The following is an 18,803-nucleotide window of genomic DNA, read 5'->3' as shown; positions in this document are numbered from 1 at the left end:
AGGAATGTAATTGCTAAAAAATCGTAAGAAGGTCTGCGTCTTAGGAAGTGTTTCTCGTATTCTTCACACGACGTCATCGTTTCACAACTGACAGGGTTTACTGACGTCGCTGAATCAGCGCACCCCAAGCTTAATGATCGAGCTCGAAGCACCAACGAAAAAGAATAATTTTAGCAGAGCGTGGTTTCGATCCACGGACCTCTGGGTTATGGGCCCAGCACGCTTCCACTGCGCCACTCTGCTGCGTGCAGCAGTCCGTCCTTTTCGGTGCGTGGCATTGGACACTTGGAAAGCGTTGTGTGCATCGGTTTCACGCGCCTACCGTTTAATTAACTGCGTATCATCTCTCAGCTTGACTTGTCTCGACTTTGCTCGACTGACGCTACGCTGACGCTTGCACGAAGCGATATTTACCACGATCGTCTCGAGATGCAGCTGCGAGATGCTCAGGATTAACATTGCACTCCACGAAGGTGGAGACATTCGAATGCATTGCCTAGCTACGCCCCCGCAACTAACAAAATGCCGACCCTGCCAGGATTCGAACCTGGAATCTTCTGATCCGTAGTCAGACGCGTTATCCGTTGCGCCACAGGGCCACTGTTCGCGGTGTAAGCCACGGGGCGGGTGCACATCGCAAAGCAACGTGTTCTCCGTGGCTCGGCAATTGCGTGTCGTCCACTGACAACGGCGGCGCGGCCACTCTGGTCTTCCGCACTCTGCAGGGAGCTGCTAAGGAAGGCATCTCTCCTCCAGCTCCTCGGCCACGGTGCGCCTGCACAGCCTAGAGCTTGCCATACATCTGCCCCCGCTGTTGGACAGGTAGCAGAATGCAAGGCGCCCGTTTTTCTGCATTTTTTCGGTGATGACAAGCGGTTGATATGCCTGTAAGTGTAGCATATGAAACAAGAATCGTATGAAGCATTCGTAGACAGGTGCTGAAGTGGCAGTATGGCCGTAGGTGATGATCGTATGATGGGTCTGTAGCCACAACAGCTTGGCAGCAAAGTGAATACCGCTAACTGAAACCATTCCGCTGTAGCCCCAGTGGCGCAATTGGTTAGCGCACGGTACTTATAAGGCAGTAGCCGTGAGCAATGCCGGGGTTGTGAGTTCGAGCCTCACCTGGGGCATACTTTTATTTCGTAGCAGCTGACTCTGGAAGCATCGGGACGCTAGATTTTAGATGCATCACGTACTTGAGAAGCAGAAATGTGCGTGCATTGTATAGACCGCCTGCGTGTTCCTCGGTAGTATAGTGGTTAGTATCCCCGCCTGTCACGCGGGAGACCGGGTTTCGATTCCCCGCCGGGGAGGTGCGATTTTTATATCGCGAAAGTTGCACGTATGGCCCGAAAAAGCATTACCCTTGTGATCAAGGAATGTAATTGCTAAAAAATCGTAAGAAGGTCTGCGTCTTAGGAAGTGTTTCTCGTATTCTTCACACGACGTCATCGTTTCACAACTGACAGGGTTTACTGACGTCGCTGAATCAGCGCACCCCAAGCTTAATGATCGAACTCGAAGCACCAACGAAAAAGAATAATTTTAGCAGAGCGTGGTTTCGATCCACGGACCTCTGGGTTATGGGCCCAGCACGCTTCCACTGCGCCACTCTGCTGCGTGCAGCAGTCCGTCCTTTTCGGTGCGTGGCATTGGACACTTGGAAAGCGTTGTGTGCATCGGTTTCACGCGCCTACCGTTTAATTAACTGCGTATCATCTCTCAGCTTGACTTGTCTCGACTTTGCTCGACTGACGCTACGCTGACGCTTGCACGAAGCGATATTTACCACGATCGTCTCGAGATGCAGCTGCGAGATGCTCAGGATTAACATTGCACTCCACGAAGGTGGAGACATTCGAATGCATTGCCTAGCTACGCCCCCGCAACTAACAAAATGCCGACCCTGCCAGGATTCGAACCTGGAATCTTCTGATCCGTAGTCAGACGCGTTATCCGTTGCGCCACAGGGCCACTGTTCGCGGTGTAAGCCACGGGGCGGGTGCACATCGCAAAGCAACGTGTTCTCCGTGGCTCGGCAATTGCGTGTCGTCCACTGACAACGGCGGCGCGGCCACTCTGGTCTTCCGCACTCTGCAGGGAGCTGCTAAGGAAGGCATCTCTCCTCCAGCTCCTCGGCCACGGTGCGCCTGCACAGCCTAGAGCTTGCCATACATCTGCCCCCGCTGTTGGACAGGTAGCAGAATGCAAGGCGCCCGTTTTTCTGCATTTTTTCGGTGATGACAAGCGGTTGATATGCCTGTAAGTGTAGCATATGAAACAAGAATCGTATGAAGCATTCGTAGACAGGTGCTGAAGTGGCAGTATGGCCGTAGGTGATGATCGTATGATGGGTCTGTAGCCACAACAGCTTGGCAGCAAAGTGAATACCGCTAACTGAAACCATTCCGCTGTAGCCCCAGTGGCGCAATTGGTTAGCGCACGGTACTTATAAGGCAGTAGCCGTGAGCAATGCCAGGGTTGTGAGTTCGAGCCTCACCTGGGGCATACTTTTATTTCGTAGCAGCTGACTCTGGAAGCATCGGGACGCTAGATTTTAGATGTATCACGTACTTGAGAAGCAGAAATGTGCGTGCATTGGATAGACCGCCTGCGTGTTCCTCGGTAGTATAGTGGTTAGTATCCCCGCCTGTCACGCGGGAGACCGGGGTTCGATTCCCCGCTGGGGAGGTGCGATTTTTATATCGCGAAAGTTGCACGTATGGCCCGAAAAAGCATTACCCTTGTGATCAAGGAATGTAATTGCTAAAAAATCGTAAGAAGGTCTGCGTCTTAGGAAGTGTTTCTCGTATTCTTCACACGACGTCATCGTTTCACAACTGACAGGGTTTACTGACGTCGCTGAATCAGCGCACCCCAAGCTTAATGATCGAGCTCGAAGCACCAACGAAAAAGAATAATTTTAGCAGAGCGTGGTTTCGATCCACGGACCTCTGGGTTATGGGCCCAGCACGCTTCCACTGCGCCACTCTGCTGCGTGCAGCAGTCCGTCCTTTTCGGTGCGTGGCATTGGACACTTGGAAAGCGTTGTGTGCATCGGTTTCACGCGCCTACCGTTTAATTAACTGCGTATCATCTCTCAGCTTGACTTGTCTCGACTTTGCTCGACTGACGCTACGCTGACGCTTGCACGAAGCGATATTTACCACGATCGTCTCGAGATGCAGCTGCGAGATGCTCAGGATTAACATTGCACTCCACGAAGGTGGAGACATTCGAATGCATTGCCTAGCTACGCCCCCGCAACTAACAAAATGCCGACCCTGCCAGGATTCGAACCTGGAATCTTCTGATCCGTAGTCAGACGCGTTATCCGTTGCGCCACAGGGCCACTGTTCGCGGTGTAAGCCACGGGGCGGGTGCACATCGCAAAGCAACGTGTTCTCCGTGGCTCGGCAATTGCGTGTCGTCCACTGACAACGGCGGCGCGGCCACTCTGGTCTTCCGCACTCTGCAGGGAGCTGCTAAGGAAGGCATCTCTCCTCCAGCTCCTCGGCCACGGTGCGCCTGCACAGCCTAGAGCTTGCCATACATCTGCCCCCGCTGTTGGACAGGTAGCAGAATGCAAGGCGCCCGTTTTTCTGCATTTTTTCGGTGATGACAAGCGGTTGATATGCCTGTAAGTGTAGCATATGAAACAAGAATCGTATGAAGCATTCGTAGACAGGTGCTGAAGTGGCAGTATGGCCGTAGGTGATGATCGTATGATGGGTCTGTAGCCACAACAGCTTGGCAGCAAAGTGAATACCGCTAACTGAAACCATTCCGCTGTAGCCCCAGTGGCGCAATTGGTTAGCGCACGGTACTTATAAGGCAGTAGCCGTGAGCAATGCCAGGGTTGTGAGTTCGAGCCTCACCTGGTACATACTTTTATTTCGTAGCAGCTGACTCTGGAAGCATCGGGACGCTAGATTTTAGATGTATCACGTACTTGAGAAGCAGAAATGTGCGTGCATTGTATAGACCGCCTGCGTGTTCCTCGGTAGTATAGTGGTTAGTATCCCCGCCTGTCACGCGGGAGACCGGGGTTCGATTCCCCGCCGGGTAGGTGCGATTTTTATATCGCGAAAGTTGCACGTATGGCCCGAAAAAGCATTACCCTTGTGATCAAGGAATGTAATTGCTAAAAAATCGTAAGAAGGTCTGCGTCTTAGGAAGTGTTTCTCGTATTCTTCACACGACGTCATCGTTTCACAACTGACAGGGTTTACTGACGTCGCTGAATCAGCGCACCCCAAGCTTAATGATCGAGCTCGAAGCACCAACGAAAAAGAATAATTTTAGCAGAGCGTGGTTTCGATCCACGGACCTCTGGGTTATGGGCCCAGCACGCTTCCACTGCGCCACTCTGCTGCGTGCAGCAGTCCGTCCTTTTCGGTGCGTGGCATTGGACACTTGGAAAGCGTTGTGTGCATCGGTTTCACGCGCCTACCGTTTAATTAACTGCGTATCATCTCTCAGCTTGACTTGTCTCGACTTTGCTCGACTGACGCTACGCTGACGCTTGCACGAAGCGATATTTACCACGATCGTCTCGAGATGCAGCTGCGAGATGCTCAGGATTAACATTGCACTCCACGAAGGTGGAGACATTCGAATGCATTGCCTAGCTACGCCCCCGCAACTAACAAAATGCCGACCCTGCCATTATTCGAACCTGGAATCTTCTGATCCGTAGTCAGACGCGTTATCCGTTGCGCCACAGGGCCACTGTTCGCGGTGTAAGCCACGGGGCGGGTGCACATCGCAAAGCAACGTGTTCTCCGTGGCTCGGCAATTGCGTGTCGTCCACTGACAACGGCGGCGCGGCCACTCTGGTCTTCCGCACTCTGCAGGGAGCTGCTAAGGAAGGCATCTCTCCTCCAGCTCCTCGGCCACGGTGCGCCTGCACAGCCTAGAGCTTGCCATACATCTGCCCCCGCTGTTGGACAGGTAGCAGAATGCAAGGCGCCCGTTTTTCTGCATTTTTTCGGTGATGACAAGCGGTTGATATGCCTGTAAGTGTAGCATATGAAACAAGAATCGTATGAAGCATTCGTAGACAGGTGCTGAAGTGGCAGTATGGCCGTAGGTGATGATCGTATGATGGGTCTGTAGCCACAACAGCTTGGCAGCAAAGTGAATACCGCTAACTGAAACCATTCCGCTGTAGCCCCAGTGGCGCAATTGGTTAGCGCACGGTACTTATAAGGCAGTAGCCGTGAGCAATGCCGGGGTTGTGAGTTCGAGCCTCACCTGGGGCATACTTTTATTTCGTAGCAGCTGACTCTGGAAGCATCGGGACGCTAGATTTTAGATGCATCACGTACTTGAGAAGCAGAAATGTGCGTGCATTGTATAGACCGCCTGCGTGTTCCTCGGTAGTATAGTGGTTAGTATCCCCGCCTGTCACGCGGGAGACCGGGGTTCGATTCCCCGCCGGGGAGGTGCGATTTTTATATCGCGAAAGTTGCACGTATGGCCCGAAAAAGCATTACCCTTGTGATCAAGGAATGTAATTGCTAAAAAATCGTAAGAAGGTCTGCGTCTTAGGAAGTGTTTCTCGTATTCTTCACACGACGTCATCGTTTCACAACTGACAGGGTTTACTGACGTCGCTGAATCAGCGCACCCCAAGCTTAATGATCGAGCTCGAAGCACCAACGAAAAAGAATAATTTTAGCAGAGCGTGGTTTCGATCCACGGACCTCTGGGTTATGGGCCCAGCACGCTTCCACTGCGCCACTCTGCTGCGTGCAGCAGTCCGTCCTTTTCGGTGCGTGGCATTGGACACTTGGAAAGCGTTGTGTGCATCGGTTTCACGCGCCTACCGTTTAATTAACTGCGTATCATCTCTCAGCTTGACTTGTCTCGACTTTGCTCGACTGACGCTACGCTGACGCTTGCACGAAGCGATATTTACCACGATCGTCTCGAGATGCAGCTGCGAGATGCTCAGGATTAACATTGCACTCCACGAAGGTGGAGACATTCGAATGCATTGCCTAGCTACGCCCCCGCAACTAACAAAATGCCGACCCTGCCATTATTCGAACCTGGAATCTTCTGATCCGTAGTCAGACGCGTTATCCGTTGCGCCACAGGGCCACTGTTCGCGGTGTAAGCCACGGGGCGGGTGCACATCGCAAAGCAACGTGTTCTCCGTGGCTCGGCAATTGCGTGTCGTCCACTGACAACGGCGGCGCGGCCACTCTGGTCTTCCGCACTCTGCAGGGAGCTGCTAAGGAAGGCATCTCTCCTCCAGCTCCTCGGCCACGGTGCGCCTGCACAGCCTAGAGCTTGCCATACATCTGCCCCCGCTGTTGGACAGGTAGCAGAATGCAAGGCGCCCGTTTTTCTGCATTTTTTCGGTGATGACAAGCGGTTGATATGCCTGTAAGTGTAGCATATGAAACAAGAATCGTATGAAGCATTCGTAGACAGGTGCTGAAGTGGCAGTATGGCCGTAGGTGATGATCGTATGATGGGTCTGTAGCCACAACAGCTTGGCAGCAAAGTGAATACCGCTAACTGAAACCATTCCGCTGTAGCCCCAGTGGCGCAATTGGTTAGCGCACGGTACTTATAAGGCAGTAGCCGTGAGCAATGCCAGGGTTGTGAGTTCGAGCCTCACCTGGGGCATACTTTTATTTCGTAGCAGCTGACTCTGGAAGCATCGGGACGCTAGATTTTAGATGCATCACGTACTTGAGAAGCAGAAATGTGCGTGCATTGTATAGACCGCCTGCGTGTTCCTCGGTAGTATAGTGGTTAGTATCCCCGCCTGTCACGCGGGAGACCGGGGTTCGATTCCCCGCCGGGGAGGTGCGATTTTTATATCGCGAAAGTTGCACGTATGGCCCGAAAAAGCATTACCCTTGTGATCAAGGAATGTAATTGCTAAAAAATCGTAAGAAGGTCTGCGTCTTAGGAAGTGTTTCTCGTATTCTTCACACGACGTCATCGTTTCACAACTGACAGGGTTTACTGACGTCGCTGAATCAGCGCACCCCAAGCTTAATGATCGAGCTCGAAGCACCAACGAAAAAGAATAATTTTAGCAGAGCGTGGTTTCGATCCACGGACCTCTGGGTTATGGGCCCAGCACGCTTCCACTGCGCCACTCTGCTGCGTGCAGCAGTCCGTCCTTTTCGGTGCGTGGCATTGGACACTTGGAAAGCGTTGTGTGCATCGGTTTCACGCGCCTACCGTTTAATTAACTGCGTATCATCTCTCAGCTTGACTTGTCTCGACTTTGCTCGACTGACGCTACGCTGACGCTTGCACGAAGCGATATTTACCACGATCGTCTCGAGATGCAGCTGCGAGATGCTCAGGATTAACATTGCACTCCACGAAGGTGGAGACATTCGAATGCATTGCCTAGCTACGCCCCCGCAACTAACAAAATGCCGACCCTGCCAGGATTCGAACCTGGAATCTTCTGATCCGTAGTCAGACGCGTTATCCGTTGCGCCACAGGGCCACTGTTCGCGGTGTAAGCCACGGGGCGGGTGCACATCGCAAAGCAACGTGTTCTCCGTGGCTCGGCAATTGCGTGTCGTCCACTGACAACGGCGGCGCGGCCACTCTGGTCTTCCGCACTCTGCAGGGAGCTGCTAAGGAAGGCATCTCTCCTCCAGCTCCTCGGCCACGGTGCGCCTGCACAGCCTAGAGCTTGCCATACATCTGCCCCCGCTGTTGGACAGGTAGCAGAATGCAAGGCGCCCGTTTTTCTGCATTTTTTCGGTGATGACAAGCGGTTGATATGCCTGTAAGTGTAGCATATGAAACAAGAATCGTATGAAGCATTCGTAGACAGGTGCTGAAGTGGCAGTATGGCCGTAGGTGATGATCGTATGATGGGTCTGTAGCCACAACAGCTTGGCAGCAAAGTGAATACCGCTAACTGAAACCATTCCGCTGTAGCCCCAGTGGCGCAATTGGTTAGCGCACGGTACTTATAAGGCAGTAGCCGTGAGCAATGCCAGGGTTGTGAGTTCGAGCCTCACCTGGGGCATACTTTTATTTCGTAGCAGCTGACTCTGGAAGCATCGGGACGCTAGATTTTAGATGCATCACGTACTTGAGAAGCAGAAATGTGCGTGCATTGTATAGACCGCCTGCGTGTTCCTCGGTAGTATAGTGGTTAGTATCCCCGCCTGTCACGCGGGAGACCGGGGTTCGATTCCCCGCCGGGGAGGTGCGATTTTTATATCGCGAAAGTTGCACGTATGGCCCGAAAAAGCATTACCCTTGTGATCAAGGAATGTAATTGCTAAAAAATCGTAAGAAGGTCTGCGTCTTAGGAAGTGTTTCTCGTATTCTTCACACGACGTCATCGTTTCACAACTGACAGGGTTTACTGACGTCGCTGAATCAGCGCACCCCAAGCTTAATGATCGAGCTCGAAGCACCAACGAAAAAGAATAATTTTAGCAGAGCGTGGTTTCGATCCACGGACCTCTGGGTTATGGGCCCAGCACGCTTCCACTGCGCCACTCTGCTGCGTGCAGCAGTCCGTCCTTTTCGGTGCGTGGCATTGGACACTTGGAAAGCGTTGTGTGCATCGGTTTCACGCGCCTACCGTTTAATTAACTGCGTATCATCTCTCAGCTTGACTTGTCTCGACTTTGCTCGACTGACGCTACGCTGACGCTTGCACGAAGCGATATTTACCACGATCGTCTCGAGATGCAGCTGCGAGATGCTCAGGATTAACATTGCACTCCACGAAGGTGGAGACATTCGAATGCATTGCCTAGCTACGCCCCCGCAACTAACAAAATGCCGACCCTGCCATTATTCGAACCTGGAATCTTCTGATCCGTAGTCAGACGCGTTATCCGTTGCGCCACAGGGCCACTGTTCGCGGTGTAAGCCACGGGGCGGGTGCACATCGCAAAGCAACGTGTTCTCCGTGGCTCGGCAATTGCGTGTCGTCCACTGACAACGGCGGCGCGGCCACTCTGGTCTTCCGCACTCTGCAGGGAGCTGCTAAGGAAGGCATCTCTCCTCCAGCTCCTCGGCCACGGTGCGCCTGCACAGCCTAGAGCTTGCCATACATCTGCCCCCGCTGTTGGACAGGTAGCAGAATGCAAGGCGCCCGTTTTTCTGCATTTTTTCGGTGATGACAAGCGGTTGATATGCCTGTAAGTGTAGCATATGAAACAAGAATCGTATGAAGCATTCGTAGACAGGTGCTGAAGTGGCAGTATGGCCGTAGGTGATGATCGTATGATGGGTCTGTAGCCACAACAGCTTGGCAGCAAAGTGAATACCGCTAACTGAAACCATTCCGCTGTAGCCCCAGTGGCGCAATTGGTTAGCGCACGGTACTTATAAGGCAGTAGCCGTGAGCAATGCCAGGGTTGTGAGTTCGAGCCTCACCTGGGGCATACTTTTATTTCGTAGCAGCTGACTCTGGAAGCATCGGGACGCTAGATTTTAGATGCATCACGTACTTGAGAAGCAGAAATGTGCGTGCATTGTATAGACCGCCTGCGTGTTCCTCGGTAGTATAGTGGTTAGTATCCCCGCCTGTCACGCGGGAGACCGGGGTTCGATTCCCCGCCGGGGAGGTGCGATTTTTATATCGCGAAAGTTGCACGTATGGCCCGAAAAAGCATTACCCTTGTGATCAAGGAATGTAATTGCTAAAAAATCGTAAGAAGGTCTGCGTCTTAGGAAGTGTTTCTCGTATTCTTCACACGACGTCATCGTTTCACAACTGACAGGGTTTACTGACGTCGCTGAATCAGCGCACCCCAAGCTTAATGATCGAGCTCGAAGCACCAACGAAAAAGAATAATTTTAGCAGAGCGTGGTTTCGATCCACGGACCTCTGGGTTATGGGCCCAGCACGCTTCCACTGCGCCACTCTGCTGCGTGCAGCAGTCCGTCCTTTTCGGTGCGTGGCATTGGACACTTGGAAAGCGTTGTGTGCATCGGTTTCACGCGCCTACCGTTTAATTAACTGCGTATCATCTCTCAGCTTGACTTGTCTCGACTTTGCTCGACTGACGCTACGCTGACGCTTGCACGAAGCGATATTTACCACGATCGTCTCGAGATGCAGCTGCGAGATGCTCAGGATTAACATTGCACTCCACGAAGGTGGAGACATTCGAATGCATTGCCTAGCTACGCCCCCGCAACTAACAAAATGCCGACCCTGCCAGGATTCGAACCTGGAATCTTCTGATCCGTAGTCAGACGCGTTATCCGTTGCGCCACAGGGCCACTGTTCGCGGTGTAAGCCACGGGGCGGGTGCACATCGCAAAGCAACGTGTTCTCCGTGGCTCGGCAATTGCGTGTCGTCCACTGACAACGGCGGCGCGGCCACTCTGGTCTTCCGCACTCTGCAGGGAGCTGCTAAGGAAGGCATCTCTCCTCCAGCTCCTCGGCCACGGTGCGCCTGCACAGCCTAGAGCTTGCCATACATCTGCCCCCGCTGTTGGACAGGTAGCAGAATGCAAGGCGCCCGTTTTTCTGCATTTTTTCGGTGATGACAAGCGGTTGATATGCCTGTAAGTGTAGCATATGAAACAAGAATCGTATGAAGCATTCGTAGACAGGTGCTGAAGTGGCAGTATGGCCGTAGGTGATGATCGTATGATGGGTCTGTAGCCACAACAGCTTGGCAGCAAAGTGAATACCGCTAACTGAAACCATTCCGCTGTAGCCCCAGTGGCGCAATTGGTTAGCGCACGGTACTTATAAGGCAGTAGCCGTGAGCAATGCCAGGGTTGTGAGTTCGAGCCTCACCTGGGGCATACTTTTATTTCGTAGCAGCTGACTCTGGAAGCATCGGGACGCTAGATTTTAGATGCATCACGTACTTGAGAAGCAGAAATGTGCGTGCATTGTATAGACCGCCTGCGTGTTCCTCGGTAGTATAGTGGTTAGTATCCCCGCCTGTCACGCGGGAGACCGGGGTTCGATTCCCCGCCGGGGAGGTGCGATTTTTATATCGCGAAAGTTGCACGTATGGCCCGAAAAAGCATTACCCTTGTGATCAAGGAATGTAATTGCTAAAAAATCGTAAGAAGGTCTGCGTCTTAGGAAGTGTTTCTCGTATTCTTCACACGACGTCATCGTTTCACAACTGACAGGGTTTACTGACGCCGCTGAATCAGCGCACCCCAAGCTTAATGATCGAGCTCGAAGCACCAACGAAAAAGAATAATTTTAGCAGAGCGTGGTTTCGATCCACGGACCTCTGGGTTATGGGCCCAGCACGCTTCCACTGCGCCACTCTGCTGCGTGCAGCAGTCAGTCCTTTTCGGTGCGTGGCATTGGACACTTGGAAAGCGTTGTGTGCATCGGTTTCACGCGCCTACCGTTTAATTAACTGCGTATCATCTCTCAGCTTGACTTGTCTCGACTTTGCTCGACTGACGCTACGCTGACGCTTGCACGAAGCGATATTTACCACGATCGTCTCGAGATGCAGCTGCGAGATGCTCAGGATTAACATTGCACTCCACGAAGGTGGAGACATTCGAATGCATTGCCTAGCTACGCCCCCGCAACTAACAAAATGCCGACCCTGCCATTATTCGAACCTGGAATCTTCTGATCCGTAGTCAGACGCGTTATCCGTTGCGCCACAGGGCCACTGTTCGCGGTGTAAGCCACGGGGCGGGTGCACATCGCAAAGCAACGTGTTCTCCGTGGCTCGGCAATTGCGTGTCGTCCACTGACAACGGCGGCGCGGCCACTCTGGTCTTCCGCACTCTGCAGGGAGCTGCTAAGGAAGGCATCTCTCCTCCAGCTCCTCGGCCACGGTGCGCCTGCACAGCCTAGAGCTTGCCATACATCTGCCCCCGCTGTTGGACAGGTAGCAGAATGCAAGGCGCCCGTTTTTCTGCATTTTTTCGGTGATGACAAGCGGTTGATATGCCTGTAAGTGTAGCATATGAAACAAGAATCGTATGAAGCATTCGTAGACAGGTGCTGAAGTGGCAGTATGGCCGTAGGTGATGATCGTATGATGGGTCTGTAGCCACAACAGCTTGGCAGCAAAGTGAATACCGCTAACTGAAACCATTCCGCTGTAGCCCCAGTGGCGCAATTGGTTAGCGCACGGTACTTATAAGGCAGTAGCCGTGAGCAATGCCAGGGTTGTGAGTTCGAGCCTCACCTGGGGCATACTTTTATTTCGTAGCAGCTGACTCTGGAAGCATCGGGACGCTAGATTTTAGATGCATCACGTACTTGAGAAGCAGAAATGTGCGTGCATTGTATAGACCGCCTGCGTGTTCCTCGGTAGTATAGTGGTTAGTATCCCCGCCTGTCACGCGGGAGACCGGGGTTCGATTCCCCGCCGGGGAGGTGCGATTTTTATATCGCGAAAGTTGCACGTATGGCCCGAAAAAGCATTACCCTTGTGATCAAGGAATGTAATTGCTAAAAAATCGTAAGAAGGTCTGCGTCTTAGGAAGTGTTTCTCGTATTCTTCACACGACGTCATCGTTTCACAACTGACAGGGTTTACTGACGTCGCTGAATCAGCGCACCCCAAGCTTAATGATCGAGCTCGAAGCACCAACGAAAAAGAATAATTTTAGCAGAGCGTGGTTTCGATCCACGGACCTCTGGGTTATGGGCCCAGCACGCTTCCACTGCGCCACTCTGCTGCGTGCAGCAGTCCGTCCTTTTCGGTGCGTGGCATTGGACACTTGGAAAGCGTTGTGTGCATCGGTTTCACGCGCCTACCGTTTAATTAACTGCGTATCATCTCTCAGCTTGACTTGTCTCGACTTTGCTCGACTGACGCTACGCTGACGCTTGCACGAAGCGATATTTACCACGATCGTCTCGAGATGCAGCTGCGAGATGCTCAGGATTAACATTGCACTCCACGAAGGTGGAGACATTCGAATGCATTGCCTAGCTACGCCCCCGCAACTAACAAAATGCCGACCCTGCCAGGATTCGAACCTGGAATCTTCTGATCCGTAGTCAGACGCGTTATCCGTTGCGCCACAGGGCCACTGTTCGCGGTGTAAGCCACGGGGCGGGTGCACATCGCAAAGCAACGTGTTCTCCGTGGCTCGGCAATTGCGTGTCGTCCACTGACAACGGCGGCGCGGCCACTCTGGTCTTCCGCACTCTGCAGGGAGCTGCTAAGGAAGGCATCTCTCCTCCAGCTCCTCGGCCACGGTGCGCCTGCACAGCCTAGAGCTTGCCATACATCTGCCCCCGCTGTTGGACAGGTAGCAGAATGCAAGGCGCCCGTTTTTCTGCATTTTTTCGGTGATGACAAGCGGTTGATATGCCTGTAAGTGTAGCATATGAAACAAGAATCGTATGAAGCATTCGTAGACAGGTGCTGAAGTGGCAGTATGGCCGTAGGTGATGATCGTATGATGGGTCTGTAGCCACAACAGCTTGGCAGCAAAGTGAATACCGCTAACTGAAACCATTCCGCTGTAGCCCCAGTGGCGCAATTGGTTAGCGCACGGTACTTATAAGGCAGTAGCCGTGAGCAATGCCAGGGTTGTGAGTTCGAGCCTCACCTGGGGCATACTTTTATTTCGTAGCAGCTGACTCTGGAAGCATCGGGACGCTAGATTTTAGATGCATCACGTACTTGAGAAGCAGAAATGTGCGTGCATTGTATAGACCGCCTGCGTGTTCCTCGGTAGTATAGTGGTTAGTATCCCCGCCTGTCACGCGGGAGACCGGGGTTCGATTCCCCGCCGGGGAGGTGCGATTTTTATATCGCGAAAGTTGCACGTATGGCCCGAAAAAGCATTACCCTTGTGATCAAGGAATGTAATTGCTAAAAAATCGTAAGAAGGTCTGCGTCTTAGGAAGTGTTTCTCGTATTCTTCACACGACGTCATCGTTTCACAACTGACAGGGTTTACTGACGCCGCTGAATCAGCGCACCCCAAGCTTAATGATCGAGCTCGAAGCACCAACGAAAAAGAATAATTTTAGCAGAGCGTGGTTTCGATCCACGGACCTCTGGGTTATGGGCCCAGCACGCTTCCACTGCGCCACTCTGCTGCGTGCAGCAGTCAGTCCTTTTCGGTGCGTGGCATTGGACACTTGGAAAGCGTTGTGTGCATCGGTTTCACGCGCCTACCGTTTAATTAACTGCGTATCATCTCTCAGCTTGACTTGTCTCGACTTTGCTCGACTGACGCTACGCTGACGCTTGCACGAAGCGATATTTACCACGATCGTCTCGAGATGCAGCTGCGAGATGCTCAGGATTAACATTGCACTCCACGAAGGTGGAGACATTCGAATGCATTGCCTAGCTACGCCCCCGCAACTAACAAAATGCCGACCCTGCCAGGATTCGAACCTGGAATCTTCTGATCCGTAGTCAGACGCGTTATCCGTTGCGCCACAGGGCCACTGTTCGCGGTGTAAGCCACGGGGCGGGTGCACATCGCAAAGCAACGTGTTCTCCGTGGCTCGGCAATTGCGTGTCGTCCACTGACAACGGCGGCGCGGCCACTCTGGTCTTCCGCACTCTGCAGGGAGCTGCTAAGGAAGGCATCTCTCCTCCAGCTCCTCGGCCACGGTGCGCCTGCACAGCCTAGAGCTTGCCATACATCTGCCCCCGCTGTTGGACAGGTAGCAGAATGCAAGGCGCCCGTTTTTCTGCATTTTTTCGGTGATGACAAGCGGTTGATATGCCTGTAAGTGTAGCATATGAAACAAGAATCGTATGAAGCATTCGTAGACAGGTGCTGAAGTGGCAGTATGGCCGTAGGTGATGATCGTATGATGGGTCTGTAGCCACAACAGCTTGGCAGCAAAGTGAATACCGCTAACTGAAACCATTCCGCTGTAGCCCCAGTGGCGCAATTGGTTAGCGCACGGTACTTATAAGGCAGTAGCCGTGAGCAATGCCAGGGTTGTGAGTTCGAGCCTCACCTGGGGCATACTTTTATTTCGTAGCAGCTGACTCTGGAAGCATCGGGACGCTAGATTTTAGATGTATCACGTACTTGAGAAGCAGAAATGTGCGTGCATTGTATAGACCGCCTGCGTGTTCCTCGGTAGTATAGTGGTTAGTATCCCCGCCTGTCACGCGGGAGACCGGGGTTCGATTCCCCGCCGGGGAGGTGCGATTTTTATATCGCGAAAGTTGCACGTATGGCCCGAAAAAGCATTACCCTTGTGATCAAGGAATGTAATTGCTAAAAAATCGTAAGAAGGTCTGCGTCTTAGGAAGTGTTTCTCGTATTCTTCACACGACGTCATCGTTTCACAACTGACAGGGTTTACTGACGTCGCTGAATCAGCGCACCCCAAGCTTAATGATCGAGCTCGAAGCACCAACGAAAAAGAATAATTTTAGCAGAGCGTGGTTTCGATCCACGGACCTCTGGGTTATGGGCCCAGCACGCTTCCACTGCGCCACTCTGCTGCGTGCAGCAGTCCGTCCTTTTCGGTGCGTGGCATTGGACACTTGGAAAGCGTTGTGTGCATCGGTTTCACGCGCCTACCGTTTAATTAACTGCGTATCATCTCTCAGCTTGACTTGTCTCGACTTTGCTCGACTGACGCTACGCTGACGCTTGCACGAAGCGATATTTACCACGATCGTCTCGAGATGCAGCTGCGAGATGCTCAGGATTAACATTGCACTCCACGAAGGTGGAGACATTCGAATGCATTGCCTAGCTACGCCCCCGCAACTAACAAAATGCCGACCCTGCCAGGATTCGAACCTGGAATCTTCTGATCCGTAGTCAGACGCGTTATCCGTTGCGCCACAGGGCCACTGTTCGCGGTGTAAGCCACGGGGCGGGTGCACATCGCAAAGCAACGTGTTCTCCGTGGCTCGGCAATTGCGTGTCGTCCACTGACAACGGCGGCGCGGCCACTCTGGTCTTCCGCACTCTGCAGGGAGCTGCTAAGGAAGGCATCTCTCCTCCAGCTCCTCGGCCACGGTGCGCCTGCACAGCCTAGAGCTTGCCATACATCTGCCCCCGCTGTTGGACAGGTAGCAGAATGCAAGGCGCCCGTTTTTCTGCATTTTTTCGGTGATGACAAGCGGTTGATATGCCTGTAAGTGTAGCATATGAAACAAGAATCGTATGAAGCATTCGTAGACAGGTGCTGAAGTGGCAGTATGGCCGTAGGTGATGATCGTATGCTGGGTCTGTAGCCACAACAGCTTGCCAGCAAAGTGAATACCGCTAACTGAAACCATTCCGCTGTAGCCCCAGTGGCGCAATTGGTTAGCGCACGGTACTTATAAGGCAGTAGCCGTGAGCAATGCCGGGGTTGTGAGTTCGAGCCTCACCTGGGGCATACTTTTATTTCGTAGCAGCTGACTCTGGAAGCATCGGGACGCTAGATTTTAGATGCATCACGTACTTGAGAAGCAGAAATGTGCGTGCATTGTATAGACCGCCTGCGTGTTCCTCGGTAGTATAGTGGTTAGTATCCCCGCCTGTCACGCGGGAGACCGGGGTTCGATTCCCCGCCGGGGAGGTGCGATTTTTATATCGCGAAAGTTGCACGTATGGCCCGAAAAAGCATTACCCTTGTGATCAAGGAATGTAATTGCTAAAAAATCGTAAGAAGGTCTGCGTCTTAGGAAGTGTTTCTCGTATTCTTCACACGACGTCATCGTTTCACAACTGACAGGGTTTACTGACGTCGCTGAATCAGCGCACCCCAAGCTTAATGATCGAGCTCGAAGCACCAACGAAAAAGAATAATTTTAGCAGAGCGTGGTTTCGATCCACGGACCTCTGGGTTATGGGCCCAGCACGCTTCCACTGCGCCACTCTGCTGCGTGCAGCAGACAGTCCTTTTCGGTGCGTGGCATTGGACACTTGGAAAGCGTTGTGTGCATCGGTTTCACGCGCCTACCGTTTAATTAACTGCGTATCATCTCTCAGCTTGACTTGTCTCGACTTTGCTCGACTGACGCTACGCTGACGCTTGCACGAAGCGATATTTACCACGATCGTCTCGAGATGCAGCTGCGAGATGCTCAGGATTAACATTGCACTCCACGAAGGTGGAGACATTCGAATGCATTGCCTAGCTACGCCCCCGCAACTAACAAAATGCCGACCCTGCCAGGATTCGAACCTGGAATCTTCTGATCCGTAGTCAGACGCGTTATCCGTTGCGCCACAGGGCCACTGTTCGCGGTGTAAGCCACGGGGCGGGTGCACATCGCAAAGCAACGTGTTCTCCGTGGCTCGGCAATTGCGTGTCGTCCACTGACAACGGCGGCGCGGCCACTCTGGTCTTCCGCACTCTGCAGGGAGCTGCTAAGGAAGGCATCTCTCCTCCAGCTCCTCGGCCACGGTGCGCCTGCACAGCCTAGAGCTTGCCATACATCTGCCCCCGCTGTTGGACAGGTAGCAGAATGCAAGGCGCCCGTTTTTCTGCATTTTTTCGGTGATGACAAGCGGTTGATATGCCTGTAAGTGTAGCATATGAAACAAGAATCGTATGAAGCATTCGTAGACAGGTGCTGAAGTGGCAGTATGGCCGTAGGTGATGATCGTATGCTGGGTCTGTAGCCACAACAGCTTGCCAGCAAAGTGAATACCGCTAACTGAAACCATTCCGCTGTAGCCCCAGTGGCGCAATTGGTTAGCGCACGGTACTTATAAGGCAGTAGCCGTGAGCAATGCCGGGGTTGTGAGTTCGAGCCTCACCTGGGGCATACTTTTATTTCGTAGCAGCTGACTCTGGAAGCATCGGGACGCTAGATTTTAGATGCATCACGTACTTGAGAAGCAGAAATGTGCGTGCATTGTATAGACCGCCTGCGTGTTCCTCGGTAGTATAGTGGTTAGTATCCCCGCCTGTCACGCGGGAGACCGGGGTTCGATTCCCCGCCGGGGAGGTGCGATTTTTATATCGCGAAAGTTGCACGTATGGCCCGAAAAAGCATTACCCTTGTGATCAAGGAATGTAATTGCTAAAAAATCGTAAGAAGGTCTGCGTCTTAGGAAGTGTTTCTCGTATTCTTCACACGACGTCATCGTTTCACAACTGACAGGGTTTACTGACGTCGCTGAATCAGCGCACCCCAAGCTTAATGATCGAGCTCGAAGCACCAACGAAAAAGAATAATTTTAGCAGAGCGTGGTTTCGATCCACGGACCTCTGGGTTATGGGCCCAGCACGCTTCCACTGCGCCACTCTGCTGCGTGCAGCAGTCCGTCCTTTTCGGTGCGTGGCATTGGACACTTGGAAAGCGTTGTGTGCATCGGTTTCACGCGCCTACCGTTTAATTAACTGCGTATCATCTCTCAGCTTGACTTGTCTCGACTTTGCTCGACTGACGCTACGCTGACGCTTGCACGAAGCGATATTTACCACGATCGTCTCGAGATGCAGCTGCGAGATGCTCAGGATTAACATTGCACTCCACGAAGGTGGAGACATTCGAATGCATTGCCTAGCTACGCCCCCGCAACTAACAAAATGCCGACCCTGCCAGGATTCGAACCTGGAATCTTCTGATCCGTAGTCAGACGCGTTATCCGTTGCGCCACAGGGCCACTGTTCGCGGTGTAAGCCACGGGGCGGGTGCACATCGCAAAGCAACGTGTTCTCCGTGGCTCAGCAATTGCGTGTCGTCCACTGACAACGGCGGCGCGGCCACTCTGGTCTTCCGCACTCTGCAGGGAGCTGCTAAGGAAGGCATCTCTCCTCCAGCTCCTCGGCCACGGTGCGCCTGCACAGCCTAGAGCTTGCCATACATCTGGACAGGTAGCAGAATGCAAGGCGCCCGTTTTTCTGCATTTTTTCGGTGATGACAAGCGGTTGATATGCCTGTAAGTGTAGCATA

The 18,803-nt window shown here is 52.8% G+C and overlaps 49 non-coding genes across 49 annotated transcripts; 25 read left to right on the top strand and 24 right to left on the bottom strand.

Annotated features, from left to right (window-relative positions):
- Nucleotides 1-171: 171 nt before the first annotated feature.
- On the bottom strand, nucleotides 172-243 carry Trnam-cau (transfer RNA methionine (anticodon CAU)). The gene has a single exon. It is a non-coding gene; the product is annotated as a tRNA-Met (tRNA).
- Nucleotides 244-526: 283 nt separating this feature from the next.
- Trnar-acg (transfer RNA arginine (anticodon ACG)) lies at nucleotides 527-599 on the bottom strand. Its single transcript has one exon. It is a non-coding gene; the product is annotated as a tRNA-Arg (tRNA).
- A 442-nt stretch (nucleotides 600-1,041) lies between these two features.
- Trnai-uau (transfer RNA isoleucine (anticodon UAU)) lies at nucleotides 1,042-1,133 on the top strand. The gene is given in 2 exon segments: nucleotides 1,042-1,079; nucleotides 1,098-1,133. It is a non-coding gene; the product is annotated as a tRNA-Ile (tRNA).
- Nucleotides 1,134-1,244: 111 nt separating this feature from the next.
- On the top strand, nucleotides 1,245-1,316 carry Trnad-guc (transfer RNA aspartic acid (anticodon GUC)). Its single transcript has one exon. It is a non-coding gene; the product is annotated as a tRNA-Asp (tRNA).
- A 233-nt stretch (nucleotides 1,317-1,549) lies between these two features.
- Trnam-cau (transfer RNA methionine (anticodon CAU)) lies at nucleotides 1,550-1,621 on the bottom strand. Its single transcript has one exon. It is a non-coding gene; the product is annotated as a tRNA-Met (tRNA).
- Nucleotides 1,622-1,904: 283 nt separating this feature from the next.
- On the bottom strand, nucleotides 1,905-1,977 carry Trnar-acg (transfer RNA arginine (anticodon ACG)). The gene has a single exon. It is a non-coding gene; the product is annotated as a tRNA-Arg (tRNA).
- A 442-nt stretch (nucleotides 1,978-2,419) lies between these two features.
- Trnai-uau (transfer RNA isoleucine (anticodon UAU)) lies at nucleotides 2,420-2,511 on the top strand. The gene is given in 2 exon segments: nucleotides 2,420-2,457; nucleotides 2,476-2,511. It is a non-coding gene; the product is annotated as a tRNA-Ile (tRNA).
- Nucleotides 2,512-2,622: 111 nt separating this feature from the next.
- On the top strand, nucleotides 2,623-2,694 carry Trnad-guc (transfer RNA aspartic acid (anticodon GUC)). The gene has a single exon. It is a non-coding gene; the product is annotated as a tRNA-Asp (tRNA).
- A 233-nt stretch (nucleotides 2,695-2,927) lies between these two features.
- Trnam-cau (transfer RNA methionine (anticodon CAU)) lies at nucleotides 2,928-2,999 on the bottom strand. The gene has a single exon. It is a non-coding gene; the product is annotated as a tRNA-Met (tRNA).
- A 283-nt stretch (nucleotides 3,000-3,282) lies between these two features.
- On the bottom strand, nucleotides 3,283-3,355 carry Trnar-acg (transfer RNA arginine (anticodon ACG)). The gene has a single exon. It is a non-coding gene; the product is annotated as a tRNA-Arg (tRNA).
- Nucleotides 3,356-4,000: 645 nt separating this feature from the next.
- On the top strand, nucleotides 4,001-4,072 carry Trnad-guc (transfer RNA aspartic acid (anticodon GUC)). Its single transcript has one exon. It is a non-coding gene; the product is annotated as a tRNA-Asp (tRNA).
- A 233-nt stretch (nucleotides 4,073-4,305) lies between these two features.
- On the bottom strand, nucleotides 4,306-4,377 carry Trnam-cau (transfer RNA methionine (anticodon CAU)). Its single transcript has one exon. It is a non-coding gene; the product is annotated as a tRNA-Met (tRNA).
- A 798-nt stretch (nucleotides 4,378-5,175) lies between these two features.
- Nucleotides 5,176-5,267, top strand: Trnai-uau (transfer RNA isoleucine (anticodon UAU)). Its single transcript is given in 2 exon segments — nucleotides 5,176-5,213; nucleotides 5,232-5,267. It is a non-coding gene; the product is annotated as a tRNA-Ile (tRNA).
- A 111-nt stretch (nucleotides 5,268-5,378) lies between these two features.
- On the top strand, nucleotides 5,379-5,450 carry Trnad-guc (transfer RNA aspartic acid (anticodon GUC)). Its single transcript has one exon. It is a non-coding gene; the product is annotated as a tRNA-Asp (tRNA).
- Nucleotides 5,451-5,683: 233 nt separating this feature from the next.
- On the bottom strand, nucleotides 5,684-5,755 carry Trnam-cau (transfer RNA methionine (anticodon CAU)). Its single transcript has one exon. It is a non-coding gene; the product is annotated as a tRNA-Met (tRNA).
- Nucleotides 5,756-6,553: 798 nt separating this feature from the next.
- On the top strand, nucleotides 6,554-6,645 carry Trnai-uau (transfer RNA isoleucine (anticodon UAU)). Its single transcript is given in 2 exon segments — nucleotides 6,554-6,591; nucleotides 6,610-6,645. It is a non-coding gene; the product is annotated as a tRNA-Ile (tRNA).
- A 111-nt stretch (nucleotides 6,646-6,756) lies between these two features.
- On the top strand, nucleotides 6,757-6,828 carry Trnad-guc (transfer RNA aspartic acid (anticodon GUC)). The gene has a single exon. It is a non-coding gene; the product is annotated as a tRNA-Asp (tRNA).
- Nucleotides 6,829-7,061: 233 nt separating this feature from the next.
- On the bottom strand, nucleotides 7,062-7,133 carry Trnam-cau (transfer RNA methionine (anticodon CAU)). The gene has a single exon. It is a non-coding gene; the product is annotated as a tRNA-Met (tRNA).
- A 283-nt stretch (nucleotides 7,134-7,416) lies between these two features.
- On the bottom strand, nucleotides 7,417-7,489 carry Trnar-acg (transfer RNA arginine (anticodon ACG)). The gene has a single exon. It is a non-coding gene; the product is annotated as a tRNA-Arg (tRNA).
- A 442-nt stretch (nucleotides 7,490-7,931) lies between these two features.
- Trnai-uau (transfer RNA isoleucine (anticodon UAU)) lies at nucleotides 7,932-8,023 on the top strand. Its single transcript is given in 2 exon segments — nucleotides 7,932-7,969; nucleotides 7,988-8,023. It is a non-coding gene; the product is annotated as a tRNA-Ile (tRNA).
- Nucleotides 8,024-8,134: 111 nt separating this feature from the next.
- On the top strand, nucleotides 8,135-8,206 carry Trnad-guc (transfer RNA aspartic acid (anticodon GUC)). The gene has a single exon. It is a non-coding gene; the product is annotated as a tRNA-Asp (tRNA).
- Nucleotides 8,207-8,439: 233 nt separating this feature from the next.
- On the bottom strand, nucleotides 8,440-8,511 carry Trnam-cau (transfer RNA methionine (anticodon CAU)). The gene has a single exon. It is a non-coding gene; the product is annotated as a tRNA-Met (tRNA).
- A 798-nt stretch (nucleotides 8,512-9,309) lies between these two features.
- Nucleotides 9,310-9,401, top strand: Trnai-uau (transfer RNA isoleucine (anticodon UAU)). Its single transcript is given in 2 exon segments — nucleotides 9,310-9,347; nucleotides 9,366-9,401. It is a non-coding gene; the product is annotated as a tRNA-Ile (tRNA).
- A 111-nt stretch (nucleotides 9,402-9,512) lies between these two features.
- Nucleotides 9,513-9,584, top strand: Trnad-guc (transfer RNA aspartic acid (anticodon GUC)). The gene has a single exon. It is a non-coding gene; the product is annotated as a tRNA-Asp (tRNA).
- Nucleotides 9,585-9,817: 233 nt separating this feature from the next.
- Nucleotides 9,818-9,889, bottom strand: Trnam-cau (transfer RNA methionine (anticodon CAU)). Its single transcript has one exon. It is a non-coding gene; the product is annotated as a tRNA-Met (tRNA).
- A 283-nt stretch (nucleotides 9,890-10,172) lies between these two features.
- On the bottom strand, nucleotides 10,173-10,245 carry Trnar-acg (transfer RNA arginine (anticodon ACG)). Its single transcript has one exon. It is a non-coding gene; the product is annotated as a tRNA-Arg (tRNA).
- A 442-nt stretch (nucleotides 10,246-10,687) lies between these two features.
- Nucleotides 10,688-10,779, top strand: Trnai-uau (transfer RNA isoleucine (anticodon UAU)). Its single transcript is given in 2 exon segments — nucleotides 10,688-10,725; nucleotides 10,744-10,779. It is a non-coding gene; the product is annotated as a tRNA-Ile (tRNA).
- A 111-nt stretch (nucleotides 10,780-10,890) lies between these two features.
- On the top strand, nucleotides 10,891-10,962 carry Trnad-guc (transfer RNA aspartic acid (anticodon GUC)). Its single transcript has one exon. It is a non-coding gene; the product is annotated as a tRNA-Asp (tRNA).
- Nucleotides 10,963-11,195: 233 nt separating this feature from the next.
- On the bottom strand, nucleotides 11,196-11,267 carry Trnam-cau (transfer RNA methionine (anticodon CAU)). Its single transcript has one exon. It is a non-coding gene; the product is annotated as a tRNA-Met (tRNA).
- Nucleotides 11,268-12,065: 798 nt separating this feature from the next.
- On the top strand, nucleotides 12,066-12,157 carry Trnai-uau (transfer RNA isoleucine (anticodon UAU)). Its single transcript is given in 2 exon segments — nucleotides 12,066-12,103; nucleotides 12,122-12,157. It is a non-coding gene; the product is annotated as a tRNA-Ile (tRNA).
- A 111-nt stretch (nucleotides 12,158-12,268) lies between these two features.
- Nucleotides 12,269-12,340, top strand: Trnad-guc (transfer RNA aspartic acid (anticodon GUC)). The gene has a single exon. It is a non-coding gene; the product is annotated as a tRNA-Asp (tRNA).
- Nucleotides 12,341-12,573: 233 nt separating this feature from the next.
- On the bottom strand, nucleotides 12,574-12,645 carry Trnam-cau (transfer RNA methionine (anticodon CAU)). The gene has a single exon. It is a non-coding gene; the product is annotated as a tRNA-Met (tRNA).
- Nucleotides 12,646-12,928: 283 nt separating this feature from the next.
- On the bottom strand, nucleotides 12,929-13,001 carry Trnar-acg (transfer RNA arginine (anticodon ACG)). Its single transcript has one exon. It is a non-coding gene; the product is annotated as a tRNA-Arg (tRNA).
- A 442-nt stretch (nucleotides 13,002-13,443) lies between these two features.
- Trnai-uau (transfer RNA isoleucine (anticodon UAU)) lies at nucleotides 13,444-13,535 on the top strand. The gene is given in 2 exon segments: nucleotides 13,444-13,481; nucleotides 13,500-13,535. It is a non-coding gene; the product is annotated as a tRNA-Ile (tRNA).
- Nucleotides 13,536-13,646: 111 nt separating this feature from the next.
- On the top strand, nucleotides 13,647-13,718 carry Trnad-guc (transfer RNA aspartic acid (anticodon GUC)). Its single transcript has one exon. It is a non-coding gene; the product is annotated as a tRNA-Asp (tRNA).
- A 233-nt stretch (nucleotides 13,719-13,951) lies between these two features.
- On the bottom strand, nucleotides 13,952-14,023 carry Trnam-cau (transfer RNA methionine (anticodon CAU)). The gene has a single exon. It is a non-coding gene; the product is annotated as a tRNA-Met (tRNA).
- A 283-nt stretch (nucleotides 14,024-14,306) lies between these two features.
- On the bottom strand, nucleotides 14,307-14,379 carry Trnar-acg (transfer RNA arginine (anticodon ACG)). Its single transcript has one exon. It is a non-coding gene; the product is annotated as a tRNA-Arg (tRNA).
- A 442-nt stretch (nucleotides 14,380-14,821) lies between these two features.
- Trnai-uau (transfer RNA isoleucine (anticodon UAU)) lies at nucleotides 14,822-14,913 on the top strand. Its single transcript is given in 2 exon segments — nucleotides 14,822-14,859; nucleotides 14,878-14,913. It is a non-coding gene; the product is annotated as a tRNA-Ile (tRNA).
- A 111-nt stretch (nucleotides 14,914-15,024) lies between these two features.
- Nucleotides 15,025-15,096, top strand: Trnad-guc (transfer RNA aspartic acid (anticodon GUC)). The gene has a single exon. It is a non-coding gene; the product is annotated as a tRNA-Asp (tRNA).
- Nucleotides 15,097-15,329: 233 nt separating this feature from the next.
- On the bottom strand, nucleotides 15,330-15,401 carry Trnam-cau (transfer RNA methionine (anticodon CAU)). The gene has a single exon. It is a non-coding gene; the product is annotated as a tRNA-Met (tRNA).
- A 283-nt stretch (nucleotides 15,402-15,684) lies between these two features.
- Nucleotides 15,685-15,757, bottom strand: Trnar-acg (transfer RNA arginine (anticodon ACG)). The gene has a single exon. It is a non-coding gene; the product is annotated as a tRNA-Arg (tRNA).
- Nucleotides 15,758-16,199: 442 nt separating this feature from the next.
- Nucleotides 16,200-16,291, top strand: Trnai-uau (transfer RNA isoleucine (anticodon UAU)). Its single transcript is given in 2 exon segments — nucleotides 16,200-16,237; nucleotides 16,256-16,291. It is a non-coding gene; the product is annotated as a tRNA-Ile (tRNA).
- Nucleotides 16,292-16,402: 111 nt separating this feature from the next.
- On the top strand, nucleotides 16,403-16,474 carry Trnad-guc (transfer RNA aspartic acid (anticodon GUC)). The gene has a single exon. It is a non-coding gene; the product is annotated as a tRNA-Asp (tRNA).
- Nucleotides 16,475-16,707: 233 nt separating this feature from the next.
- On the bottom strand, nucleotides 16,708-16,779 carry Trnam-cau (transfer RNA methionine (anticodon CAU)). Its single transcript has one exon. It is a non-coding gene; the product is annotated as a tRNA-Met (tRNA).
- A 283-nt stretch (nucleotides 16,780-17,062) lies between these two features.
- Nucleotides 17,063-17,135, bottom strand: Trnar-acg (transfer RNA arginine (anticodon ACG)). The gene has a single exon. It is a non-coding gene; the product is annotated as a tRNA-Arg (tRNA).
- A 442-nt stretch (nucleotides 17,136-17,577) lies between these two features.
- Trnai-uau (transfer RNA isoleucine (anticodon UAU)) lies at nucleotides 17,578-17,669 on the top strand. Its single transcript is given in 2 exon segments — nucleotides 17,578-17,615; nucleotides 17,634-17,669. It is a non-coding gene; the product is annotated as a tRNA-Ile (tRNA).
- A 111-nt stretch (nucleotides 17,670-17,780) lies between these two features.
- Nucleotides 17,781-17,852, top strand: Trnad-guc (transfer RNA aspartic acid (anticodon GUC)). Its single transcript has one exon. It is a non-coding gene; the product is annotated as a tRNA-Asp (tRNA).
- A 233-nt stretch (nucleotides 17,853-18,085) lies between these two features.
- Trnam-cau (transfer RNA methionine (anticodon CAU)) lies at nucleotides 18,086-18,157 on the bottom strand. The gene has a single exon. It is a non-coding gene; the product is annotated as a tRNA-Met (tRNA).
- Nucleotides 18,158-18,440: 283 nt separating this feature from the next.
- Nucleotides 18,441-18,513, bottom strand: Trnar-acg (transfer RNA arginine (anticodon ACG)). The gene has a single exon. It is a non-coding gene; the product is annotated as a tRNA-Arg (tRNA).
- Nucleotides 18,514-18,803: the final 290 nt, after the last annotated feature.

Source organism: Schistocerca gregaria, chromosome 8 (genome assembly GCF_023897955.1).
Source record: "Schistocerca gregaria isolate iqSchGreg1 chromosome 8, iqSchGreg1.2, whole genome shotgun sequence".
NCBI classification, from domain to species: domain Eukaryota; kingdom Metazoa; phylum Arthropoda; class Insecta; order Orthoptera; family Acrididae; genus Schistocerca; species Schistocerca gregaria.
Note: the sequence above shows the minus strand (reverse complement) of the source record. Positions and strands in the feature narration are given on the sequence as shown.